Source organism: Varroa destructor, unplaced genomic scaffold (genome assembly GCF_002443255.2).
Source record: "Varroa destructor unplaced genomic scaffold, Vdes_3.0 BEIS01000005.1, whole genome shotgun sequence".
Lineage (NCBI taxonomy): Eukaryota > Metazoa > Arthropoda > Arachnida > Mesostigmata > Varroidae > Varroa > Varroa destructor.
The window spans coordinates 13,195,805-13,209,374 of NW_019211458.1; the positions used below are offsets into that span (position 1 = coordinate 13,195,805).

General features: G+C 40.6%; 1 protein-coding gene and 1 long non-coding RNA gene across 3 annotated transcripts in view; one reads left to right on the plus strand and one right to left on the minus strand.

Moving 5' to 3' along the window:
• The window catches only part of LOC111251406 (GTP-binding protein REM 2-like), a 60,380-nt gene that overhangs the window by 351 nt on the left and 46,459 nt on the right, over positions 1–13,570 (plus strand). The gene's annotated exons all lie outside the window — the stretch shown is intronic.
• LOC147755302 (uncharacterized) lies at positions 1,182–8,621 on the minus strand. Its single transcript, XR_015329477.1, has 3 exons — positions 7,445–8,621; positions 7,029–7,204; positions 1,182–6,422 (listed from the first exon to the last, which is right to left on the minus strand). It is a non-coding gene; the product is annotated as an uncharacterized LOC147755302 (long non-coding RNA).

Consider the following 13,570-nt stretch of genomic DNA (forward strand, 5'->3'; position numbering starts at 1 on the left):
TGCAACCGGCATATCCTGATTAACATAGAAGGAGGAACGAGAGGCTCGAAAAAGGTCTATGGTTAGCTGCTGAAAAATATGTTTTTTTTTTACTTTTCTATCAGTTGTCGTTTAATAGCTGAGTAAAGTCGATACTGACAGTGGGACACCAAGTATATAATTTCGACTTGGTCTACGTCAAAACTTCCTATACCACAACGCTTCGTACAGCATATTCAAATATTTCTTTATTTATGATTTTGGTATCTATCGTGTTCGTACGTGGACATGATAACCGGATATGTGGGCTGTAGCCTGCGTCCTGAATTTTTTGCAGCCTAGACATTGTCATTCTAAAGAGTGATAGGTGCGATAGAGTGGTTATGAGGACGGTCACGCCTATAGACGATTTTCCTCGACCTTACATGCTAAGCTTACTAACACAGCACCATTTACACTAGGCAAGAGGAAGATTCTAAAAGAGACGGAACAGTCGGCCGGAAGACGAAAGCCGAGGGCGGGACGAGCAGTTACAATAGGTTTTTACAAAGCCGTACCTTAATCTATGTTAAGATAAGCAGTCGTGGTACACTCGGAAGACTCAAGACATTAACTGTACTTACCAGAATGGCGGTATCTACAGGCCGCCATGTGTTATGCGACCTAGATACAATTGTAATCCTTTCAAATGGGAGAAGACAGACTGTACACGAAGCAAGGCGTTAGATACGAAGTCAGGGACTTTAACACGTAAAGAGTAAACATTTTATAAGGTTGTAGGGTTTGGATGCTACATTATAAACTCGTGGTTGGCCATATATGCGGTCTAGTGCACAGTTCACGTTAACTCTGCGAGTAAGCGGGCCAATGTTTTTATACGATTCCGCAAGTACTAAAGAGGATTAAAGAGCATCACGTAGAAATTCAATTTCATTCTTGATTGTCTCTCAACATTGTTGAGCTCCACAATGTCATGAGTAATTTGGTGGGCCGCGATAAGAAGCACTTATAATTTCTTTATCTGGGTTTTCCCGAAGCGGACATAATTGTGGTTTAGTGAAGACATTCCGTCGTCTTCGAAAGCCGGACATTAAATAGATTCACAATATTATTGTGTTTTAATATCTAATAGGCAATTGCCCAATTGGGTGATCAAATATAGTGGTGATTGGTTAGCCAAAGTGGCTTTTTCTTGAGTTTGAAGACGAAAAGAAAAGAATGCTCGTCTGGCTTCTACAGTTTCGATTTATTCTATAAAATAAAAGTGATTGTCGCCAGCACAAACAATATTTTGATTTTTTTTTATAGGCGCTTCCGGGCGTGAATAGACATAGTCTATCCATCTCACTGCCGTTATTGATTTACGTGCCTCGCCTAAGTAAAACGTTTATACTATTAAAAAAAAACTCTCTGGATGTGACGGACTTGTTCATAGAATAAGCTGTTTTAAAGCTTTACGTTACAAATATACAACAAATACCCCAATACATCATGTTATAATTGAAACAAAGCTTCAAGGGAGTATTTGTAAATGGTCAATGTGTAAATCTTTATTAAAAAAAAAATATTTGTGGAAGCTAAAACTAACTAAAGCAATCACTATTTTTGCACCTTTTTGGAATTAGTTCCCCAATAAGTGGGTAGTAGATGGAAGTTGTACCCTCGTTAGGGCCACCTCAAAGGCGAGATGTAAGCGAAGGATAATATCCGCCAAAGTATACATAACATTTATGTAGTTAATAGATATAGACGGATATTTATTTGGTAAAAGCAACAACGTTTAGTTTTAGCAAATTTTGCCAAATATATTGGCCGTATTCGTACCTATGTCTAACCAAAAATATGTTTTGAAACTCTAGGCCGTTCTCTTTGGTACATACAAAACTAAATAAATATTATATATAAACAACATAAACTAAATAAATATTAAAATAATAAAATGCACTGTGAAAGCAGTAGCTTTATTTAATCGCTCTTCTTTGATACAAAATGTCCCTGGGGGGACTATTGCAGATCTTTAAGCGCGTCACCGTAGTAACTAATATGAGCACGCAGCCCTCGCTAATTCCGATTTCAAGTAGTTGCTATGGCTGTTCCATAATCTGTTGGGGAAAAACTCGGGTCGGTGCACTAAGACCCGTGTACATGACAGACGTAACGGATTAACTGTTAAAAGTAAGAAAACATGTCCTATAGCAATATTAATAGTTGACAGGCTTAAATAGTCCTGTGGATGGCGTTTTAAATACCAGTATGACAATCAGCAGCGGTTTTGCAAAGATGATGAACAGACTCCAATGGAAATATCGCCCCTATAATTCACGCGCCGTTTTCTCGCACTTCCTGAAGCACTTCATTTCGTCGAAGTCTATAATAGTGTCTGACGTACATGCGTACAGGTATCATGCATATATCTGCCGGCAGGCAGATCAACGAAGACTTCAGAAGTGAATATTGGCTATGAACATTGCCTGAGCAGTGATAAATGTGAACTTACATCATAAACTCCAACTTTACAGATTGAATAAGGCTGTTGGTGCATGCTAGGCAGAATTACCACCTCGAATGTCCCCCTTTTATCAACTGTGGCTGAAGTTTATTGATCATGCTTATTTTAAAAATATGTAAGTTTTGACGTGAAAAACTTCCTTGACTGCAGATCGTGTTTTCCCTATTGGCCGTGGGCCCTGAAACACATTAAGTTAAAACATGAATGGCTTATCAGGGAAGGTTATCAGATCGTCGAATTATTAGTAATGTATGTCGAATCCAGCATAAAACTAGCATCTACCCCATGCTTTCGAATAGGTAACATTGTTGGCTGGAGGCTGATTTCACTGGGAGAAAGTTGTTTCAAATCTGACATTGATCGCTGCGTGAGAATCCTGAATCCTGGATACGCTGCAGGGCTTAGAATTAACCAAATCCTACATTTAAGCCAAGATTTGAATTTTCTGCGGTGTATATATGCCTGCGATAAATCGATGTGGGCAAAATCTAGGTTTGGGTTATGTTAACTCGATTGAGTGCAATTGATGAACTGAAGTTATTATTACTAAGAAGTGACGTAAAGATGAATCTTGCTGATGGCAAGATTTGATCAACATCCAGTAACAAGCTAAATAAATATTGACCATCAACATTTTTTCCATTACGTAATGATGTCGCTTTGATTTAAACGGCGTCAGTGGTTCTTTCTTCTTGGCCTTTAAATTATGTCTCAATTTTAAAATTTGTTTCCTCCTATTGATTATCGTAACGCTTGCCTTTCGTCCATCTACAGTGTGTGCATGCGCTTGATTCTTGTCGGAGTATTTACGTATTCAAAGCACTTTTCTGACAGAAAGCTAAAACATTATCTATTTTATTTATAGTTGAGATTGTTTGCTGTCGAGCTATGCTTACTGGAATCTAAAAGCGCCTTCCACGACCTCTATGTACACCTGTACGTATGCACATAATCGTTCAGCAAATGCGGCAAGCACTGATCTCCTACTTTAGAATAGTGCGCCATTTTGTGATAATTCTTTGTACTCATACACTTTGGAATCAGAGCATATATATCTATACCGCATTCAGGATTCATTTTGGCTGGCGAGTTGCAGTACATGATAAAAAGTCGAATAATTCGATTGATTTATGGGACAAGTTTCGTCTTGGAACTAAAACGGGGGAGACAACTTGTAGAAAAACTTGGAATACTACAGGTACCACCGAGGGCCGTTGGTGTAAAAATTTGTAGTAAGGGAACAAAGAAGTCTCACAAAAAACCCCTGAGAACGTGTTGACTGCGGTGGACGCCGGTCGGTCGAAAGTGCACGAGTATTACCATCCAGCCTTAACGTCTACAAAAACATTGCATTCGTTTACCTCAAAAATTAAAGACGTTAAAAAACTATAGTTAATTCTTTAAGCAGGAATGAAAAGAGACAAGGTTAGAGATGCTCTCAGGACCTATTCTTGCATCAAATTGTGACTTGTGATAAACAGTAGTCTTCTACGTAGCCGATCACGTTAATGGATGGATGCAATTGAACGAGCAGGAAAGGCAAATATACAGCTGTAAAAGCTCATGGTATCTGTGTAATTCTTTACAGCTCCATGGTTTGTGGATTATCGGCTGGGGTGTATTGTCACTAGTTGGAGATGAATGAAAGATCAGTGAACACAGGTATATAACTCTGACCTTACATTGTTTAAATTGCAACATACGTCGAAGTTCATGTTGGCGCCAGCCTATAACTCCCAGATCAGAAAGGTGACCCCTCCGTATCGACGCCTGAAGCCTAGGAACCAGAAGACACATATTACAACGTTCGCTTCGATTCACCAAAACCTGTAATTATAGACATGACCGATTGCAGGAAATATTACGGTGCACATACGCGATTTAAGTTCTCTAGTTAACTTTTTTCGAGTAACTAACGATGTATGTGGCTTGGCATTGTCATGGCAACGATGCTCGTCCTGTTCACTGATTCCGGTCGATTTCTTTCAATAATTTGTTGTCGATCCTAATTGTTAGTTGCTAGCATAGAGATCCGAATTAATCGCTTTGCCAGGGGACAGCTGGATCACACCAAACACGTAGCATCGCCTTCTTTAGCGTCAGTCTAGGCTTTGTCACAGGTTGCAAAGCGTGTTTTTTTTTTATTTACACGTTATTGTCCTCTGTCATAAATTTGCTATCGTCCGTGATTAAGCGTTTCAGAAGTGACTTGGAGTTCTATATAATTTCGCAAATAAAAATTCAATCGATCAAACTTTTTTGTTTCAATTCATGCGACACCCAAACATCAAGCTCTCTTTGTAACCAGCTTTCTTCAGACGATTTAGAACAGCTCGTTCAGCTCCTCGGCAATATCAGAAATATTTGTAATAATTGTCTTATCTTTGTAACAATTTTATCATGTAATACTATGTCATATTCTCACTTTTTCCGCAGTTGGTCGACCACTACGAGCGGAATCAAAATTTCCAAAACAAAAGCTTCGGAGTCATTTTTACCCGTTTCCTCCGATAGCGCATCTCGGCCGTAAAGGGCATAAAACTCTTATGGGCCTTGGCAGCCTTGGTGCCTTTATCATAATAAAACTGAGAATATAATGAAATGGTGTTTTTGCAAAGATTTTGCTCATCGTTGATCTGAATAAAGGTACCCCAACAATTTTAGCGCATATACTAGTGCAAAATGCCAGTTTGGAAATGACATTAAAGCTAGCCCATTGTGACTACAATGCAATTACAAAATTATCTAGTTTAAAAAATAACTGATTCTTTTAACGGTCCTATATGTTTTTTCACCGACAGAACGGATGCATGAATGTTTTTTTCTCAGTCATATGAATTCTCGTCAAATTTCGTTGTCGTCGAACGCTTTTGAAAGACTATAAAAACTTCGAAGTGAGTTTAAAATGCATCGAAAGGCGTCTGACGCCAGTCAGAAAACCGTAACTGAATGCATTATCATAGGGAAATTTTTTTTGGCTCAGCCTGCAAATACCCGTTACAACAGTCACCATGTCCTATTAGGTAGGATCCATAATTTTTTTTTAGTTTGAGCCCAACTTCCTCTTAGAGTTAGAGACGGCCGGGCAGAGTGCGGAACATCCTACAGCCGCCTTCAACCTCCCTCATCATATCCCTCTATCTACAACCTGCATGCGAATAATATTCCAACGAGTGGAAGACGCATAATTGTATAACGATTTTTGCGATCCAGTGCAAACATGACATTGTACACATATCGGACGATAGGAATATTTTCAGCTTCACCAGATAGTATCTTCTATCGAAAACTGTGTCAGATGCCCTAGACTGCGGACACCTGCTGTGGACAACTATTCATCACCTGAATATTAAATATGAAATGGAAAATTTCGTCAAATATCCTCGACCGCAGGCTACGTTTGTGTTTCATAATCGTTTGTTTAAAGGAGAAATGTCGTACATCTAATACATTTTTTTTTTTTTTAGACGTTATATCCAACTTAACTCCTACGCGGGAGCACCACAAGCCCAGTAGTTCCGGTGCATTATGTCCGCCACAGCAAGTCTCAAGCACATGTACCATATAGATTAAAAAAAATAAAAGTCACGCTCAGCAAAAATGGCGCGACCTATTTTGAAGCCACCTAAAATGAATTCCACTCTGAAGAAAAAAATTATAGACCTGAATCAGGCTGTATGATCAGAATCGTCTCGCTGTATGTAGCGGCGAGAATTCTGTTCTAACAAAGTAGCGTGCTAGTTGCTAAACTTTGGTAACAATTGAACATTTAATGGAAACCTAGCTACCCGAGTTTGCTTTATACGGGTAGTCCTCGAAAAACAGTAGCTTCGGATAGGTGTCCACAAAGGTGTGCACGTTAGTTAACGTATAGTTTCCAAGCAGTGTCTTCGTTTCCTCCCGATGCGTGCAACTGTGTATTTCAGAGAACGTCCTGGAAACCAAGAACATGTTCGTCATTTCTTGCTGAAGGCTTTCTCTGCCACATATTTTTTCTAAAGGATTCAAATTGTCGTTAACTGCAAACAGCTCTTTGAGGCACTACAAAACAGGCTTGCCTCTACCAAGCGCCTGAAAAACTTATTGGAACAAAGATAGCTGAGAGCAGACAGATTCGCAAGGCGCAACATACAAGCTTACAAGTTCTAATTTAGTTTTTTCGGTTCTGGACTTTTTATACTCAGAACTTCTAGATGCGTACTACTACTTTAAGCGTACGCATTGACTACAAAAATGTACTACAAGTTTTTGCACCAGAACAGGGAAGCAGTCCCTTAGTTCAATTGAGGTGATCAATTGGACTAAAAGACATCTTTTTATTATGTATCTGAATGCTGCGAAGATCTTGCTAGTAAAAGCAATAGTGTTATATTTGTGCTATCTAAATTAAGTTAAGTTTTTTCTATGACAGATTCTAAATTGCTACAAACAGGTCAAACAGGTCGTATTGTTAACGAATGCTGTCACTACTCAAAGTAGATTTTAGGCGATCTCGCATGTTTTTTGATTTCAAGGTAAAGCTTGTGGTTTGAGAACTTACCTGAAAATATATAGACGGAAGGTACCTTTTTATAAATCAAGATGGAGTCCTTCCTGCATTGCTATCTTACTATAGCAGAGGAGATGTAATGAATGTCCCATTTACTTCTAAAAATATTCGAATGGGAGATATGCTTTCAGAAGTCAAGATGGAGTCCTTCCTGCAGAACCGTCTTGCTATATCAGAGGAAAGTTCTATTTACTTCTCATTTCTCATCTGATTCATATATTTATTGTGCGTTCGTATGAATATGTTATCCTTGCGGGACTATATAGAAGAGTATGTTTTTTTATGGAATGGCAAAACTAAGAAATCCGATAAACTTGCATGTACATGCGCATGTCGCATTACGGAATTTACTAGTACGCAGGTCGCATGATAACTATTTGAGCTTGCGAGTAAATCAGTGTACATACATGGACATACTCGCCAATCGCTTGTGGCAAAGTAGATCGTGTGTTCCAGTGCCAAGGTGTGAGCTACACCTATAGCGGGTAGAACACGCTAAGAATGAGTCTGTCTACAAAGCAAACAAAAAAAGTGGCCATGCATTTATTAGAAAAACTATATTGGAGTCAATCAGGTTATCTAACGCAGTTAATTCCCTTGTCTACCTCTTGCCAAGCAGCCTTTCGCCAAGATGCTACTTAATAATTCTATATGTACAGGCTGTTTTGTATACTTCATCGCATGACAATTTTATAATGTTCAAAGTACCGCCAGTCGTTCTAGCTTAACAGTCTTATAGGCTCGAATTAGACGTAGTACAAGCTCCATGCGTTAGCCTCATTATTATCCACTGAGTAGTGGTCATTTAAAGAGGCTGTCCAAGGTGTTCACGGCAATTTCGTGAAAAGAATAACAATACTTCTTGACAACAGTGTGCCTTTTATTTGTTTGTCATTTATGAGCCTAGCTGTCCACAATAAATTGTTTTTTAATGACAACTTTCAAAAAATCTTCATGTGAGAGTAGACAGCGGCCACCAGAAACCTACGGCGGAAAGGAAGGGGCTATCGACTGACACGTTACCGCCATTAGCGTTTGCTTGATTCCTCTGCATAGACCAGCAAACACATACGTTCTATGTCAAGCCATTGTACACTATGCAATTGTAAGTAAGATAGAGGTGCTTTACCTAGCCCAGTCCCATGTAGCTATGGCTCTTACATACATCCAGGCTTATTAGGTACACGCGTATGCGAGTAACTTCCTTTTGTTGACTACTATTTCTCCATAGCAACGCATATCTAGTATAGCAGGTTGCAGGTGTGACACGCAAAACGCGAACGAAAGAAGCCACGGAAAAAAATTCTATTTCCTGCCGATATATTATTGTTATTTATATTATTGAGAAGCTATATATAAACAAACGCGGTGACAGTCATACGATATAATAAGTTGATGATTGCTTTACAGTGGCATGAATGGTGGCTAAAGGGCGGATACTTATGAAGTGCATAGCGCTCGCTATGTTTGAGGCGGGTGCTTTAAGCAGCGTTTGCCTTTTACATGATCGTGCGGGATCATATGGTAGCGTGCTATATGAGGCCAAATTCTATTATGGAACGGGTAACGCCAAGCCACAGTCGATCTCTTCGTAACCATCTGGCTGACGGCGCCCAGATCGGTTTACAATTGGATCGTTCGATGTTGTCTGGGGCTCTATATGTGTTCTGAAGCAATAGGTATTCTACGGATATCTAATATCGATCCTTAAATAGGCCTATGCGCTAAAATTGTGCGATACATGTCAATGAATCATAGAGCTTAGCTTCTCTTCAACAAAATGATAACTATGCCACATCACAATGTAAAATCGATCTAGCCGCAGCTGGCTCGAGCAAGCTGGCAATTGTTTGATAGAAATCTGGCAAAATGATGAAAGATGGCAGAATCTAGTGTGCATTACTATAGGATCTTTGCTTCGTCGTCGTTGTACTCGAATCGTGTTAGCTTGATGAGAAGGATCGACTGCCGTTTCCTTCAAGTGTCACCTCCATGAGGACATATACGGCCAGCCAACAATTGACGTACAAAGCCAACATTATGTTCCTAGTTCGCCAGTGCGCAAGTAAATGTTTCACGTTTGTTTTGATTGGCTTAGCCGCCGTCCGTTAGACGCGCGACAATTGAAAGGAGCACGACCTGTCACTAACGTAGCATTCAATTGATTTATCATTTAACCCTTTTGACTCGTAACAGGCAGCATATAGGTTTGACTATACGGGAGAAATAGTTTTTGTTAGTTATCCACAAATTTAAGACAGAGCTTCGCGCTCAACGGATCTTTCTAGTCCGAGCAGGCCGTGAGAATACGTCCCTTTTACTGAATGTTCTATTAAACGATACATATGCGTCAACAAACACATACGTTTTAACAGATAGAACGCACGACTCCTGGTGATTAATAAAGCCGCGTTTTCCCATTGCGATGTCTTCTGTTGATGTTTGAATTGAGGTTTGGCGAAACCAGAATGAACGCAAGCATCATTCTGGTGTCGCCAAATGTTAAGTTACTCTACTACTCCAAAGTTACTCTACCATGAGCACACTTTCAGATTCGAGTGCAGTGATCTCAATGAGTAAATTCGGCTAAGTAAAAGAAAACTCTAATCTATTTATTTAATCATGGAACCATATAATAATGTAACAATAGGTTAGCAAATCTAATCGATTCTTCCAAGACTAATATTATCATTAGAAGAGTTGTTGAGTGATACTTTTATAGTTCAGTTTACCTGCTGTCCATGTCTGTTCTCTGCGTCAGTGTATAAAGGTACGCATATGGCTAGTACTGAACTTTCTATGTTTAAATGGGTGTCAGTGTTTCTCGTTGGAGATTGAAATAAAGAGAAACAAAGTTGTGCTCGTTTAAGTTAAATAGGAGCCTTCCTTTCAGACTGAGACATGCAAATATTCTAATCTGAAGTAAAATTAAATGTACTGAAAAAAAGGCCCAGGTTCTGTTAACGCAAACTAATAATTTATCTAACGGAATCATAGGCACATAGTTGTGTGCGTGATGGCCCGTCGGCATTTAAACGAGCCACTAATATACTGTTGCAATGCTTTAAAGGCTCAGTCAGCAAATCGAAAAGAAACTTCTGCTTGCAACGATTTTAGTTAACCTTTGCATGGAGAATCTGTATATAGAATCGGCTCGAGGCACCTCGTTGAAATGCGCTAGGGAGTATTGTTCCCAGGCCTGCACAGCTAGCTAAGCTGTTGAAACCCGCAAAGAAAACTCATCAGATACCGTACTGCTATTAGCCTCTAAGGAGCTCGTTGACTCATAGGAAAAACGTGTTTGTTCGCCGTCTTCAAAAATGATAAATCGGAACGGCACTCCTCTTTTGGGGAACTGGACATTCCATGTTGAAACACTCGACTAAGCACCGACATCAGCTGAACATAGATCTTCAGGAGCATTCTTAACATTACTAAGTAGCACGCTTGTTCAGCCCCGCGCAAAACTTGTGATTGTTACAGTGCATAATTATTAGTATCATCAACGACACTCGTTCATATCGTAGTTGCTGCAGAGTAAACACAGCGTATCTAGTGCTTGTAAAACACAAGTGTTCCCTTAACATACAACGATCTCTTCATTGTATCACTCGCCAGCATTTGAAGCAAAAAGATGTATTATTATACACTAACAATACTACTGTAAAGCTATAGTAAAGCATATTGTAATGGGTTGCAGTTTCACCGCGAAGAGGTTCCTACCTAACCTAACCTAACCTAACCTTAAATCACCCAGGTCTCCTACTCGAACAGAGCGGTGCAACTTGGATCGTAGCTTACTAAGGTAACGACACCGCAATCACCGAGCGATTTTCGCCTGCCTACGTTGATTTTCCTCTAGCCGCTCCATCAAAAGCCGCTCTAACTTCCGACGCCAACGGTCAGCACACACCGCCTTCGTGGCTGTCTGCCACAATCGAAAAGCACAAATTAACCACATCTTTCCAAGCAGTACGCATCCTCTCGGCCAACGTACCACGCGGCGCTGACGAAACGAATCGCCCGATGAGTATTGTTGCCATGCGAAGTTAACCTTCAGCTCTAGGCATACCTGTCCACATAATCGCTGCCTCGTTAGCGTTTCGACTTATCACTGTTCACCGGGCTGCGCAAACCGCTCGAGCGCGGTCAACCTTGCCGCTGGCGTCATGTCAGTCGCTATCAGACCACTGTCTTGCCTTATTGAAATACCGCCTTCGATCAAATGTTTACCGATTTGCTGTTATAAGCAACCGCGGTCCCACCTGTTTTACTTACCAACCAAGTGTCCCATCGCTCGTCGGTCCTTTTTACCGGCCTCTGTAAGCGGTACCGATCCCACACCTGTTAACCGAACTCCATACTTGCATCTATCGCTTTGGGTCGCCGCTAAGGCCAGCCTAAGTTACAGTTCCTTGGCGTCAAACAAAAAGAGTCAAGGTCTTGTGATCTTCTCGTCGCCGGGGCTCATTCAAAGTACCCCGCACACGCAACGATAATTTTACTCCCGACGGTCGATCCGTCCCTTTCGCGCAATCGGTTTCGCATAGTTCTCGCACAGCTTTCAGGAAGTCATCAGCAAAATACCCTTAGTGACATCATTCACGATTAGAGCGATCACAATTCCTCGCTCGAATTGGAATAGTCTTATACGAAAGGCCTGAGAATGTCGTAGACCAAGAATCAGTAACTCTCCTGTTTCAACATATCACGCCACTTTTTTGGTATAAGGCGCTGTAGAGCGGAACGTTGATCACGACGATCATTATTCGTTACATCCGCATGCTTCCTGAGTCACAACCTTATTCTGCTCACGATCCTAACGACTGCCGCAGAGCCCTCTACCTTATTTTGTGCAGACTAAACTATCTTGACAACCACAGCCTACAATCTTGCATCATCCAGTCCAGTGTTCCAGAGACAAAAATCTAATGCCAAACCCTTTTCCGCTTAATGGTCTGCTGATTTTTTTTCATTTGCAAAACAGCAAATCATGCTCATCTGGCTGCCCGATCCTAAACAATAGTTACGATTACCGGTGCTAGCCTTTGCTCCTTCACCCAGTTCACGTTGCAGTTAGCTGCAACAAACGGGCTAAGCAAAATAGTTTTTCCGTCGTGGTACGCTGACAGTATGAAACAATACTTGTTAATATATTGTTACGAACTGTCACAAGCTCGCCGATCGGTACCAGTGATTGAGCTATATATAAACAATTTTTATTTATATTCCCTTGGTTGACCAGGGAACGCCTTTACGGCTCATGCCGCAGTCGTGCAGCAAGACCGTCAGCCAAACTGTTGTAACATTTGAAACGATCTTGTCACTTTAAGTATAAGGAGAAGCACTAATTCACTGGAAATTTTCAGCGGAGCCGAACCAAAGCCCTTGTGACGGTTACTTTGCAACAGAACTTTTCGCAGAAAGGTAAACTTTAACTGAGGGCGAAGTGACAATAATATGTTATCGTGCCTATGATAGTTTATGCCGCTACTCCTTTAGGAAAGGCACGAGACTTCGTGCAATCAAGTAGCAGAACAATGATTGTTGTGCTACAAGTATAGTTCTCAAAATGGAACGTTTTCTTCTGTCTTGTCCTTTTTAGATCAAGTCTTGCTCAGATTTCCCTCCCTCACTATTGATTCTACGTATCTGCGCACACTCCTCTGCACGACAAATACACTAGAAAAGTCTAAATCACTCATTGTTACATTATAACGGGGCGATATACTGAATACACATCTACTCACAACTGGAAGTTTGTTTTAAAATACCCACAAATTACGCCCACGGAACTAACTTAACACAAATCTTGCTTTCAACGTAATCTGTGCAGTTCTCGTACTTCGATGATGGCAACGATTGCCAAAACAGTTAAATGTTCTATGAATTCTCTGCTCGTGGTTCGGAACTAGAACTGCGCTGTCGAATGTCTGCTCCGCACTAAAAACAAAAGTTCGTTACATTTGGAAAAATCGATATTGTTTGCGCATCGATCGTTGTGGTCTCGGATTCAATGAAGGGGCAATTTTTAAAAAGGGTATCAACATCCTGAGATTTCTTCTTAACTAATATGCAGAGGGTGGAAACTGTTTTATTCGAGTACGCTCATATTGTATTCGATGTATTGGCTACTCAAAGGCAAACAAGTCTCTTATAGTGTCAGCGGACGTCGAGATACAGGTGTATTTAACTGAAGTTATTTCGCAATAGCGCATCATGAAGGACATTGTCAGTTATGGGGATTGCAAGAAGAGTCCAGTACGAAAATAATTCCACTCCTATCGGATCACTTGAGAAATCCTTTGGAGAAAAGAGTGCCCGACTCTTCTAGATCCAGCGCCTCCTAGTGGTAATTTTTTTCCCCAGCTCCACCCTCGTAAATTCCCCTACGAAACGACCACGTTCACTTATTCAAAATCGTTGGCGCTTAGCGGCAAAATGTTACGATATCACTTATCGCAAGGCGCTATGTGGTACATTAGTAAAACGTGAACGAAGGATACTTTAATGAATTGCTACAATACAGCTGG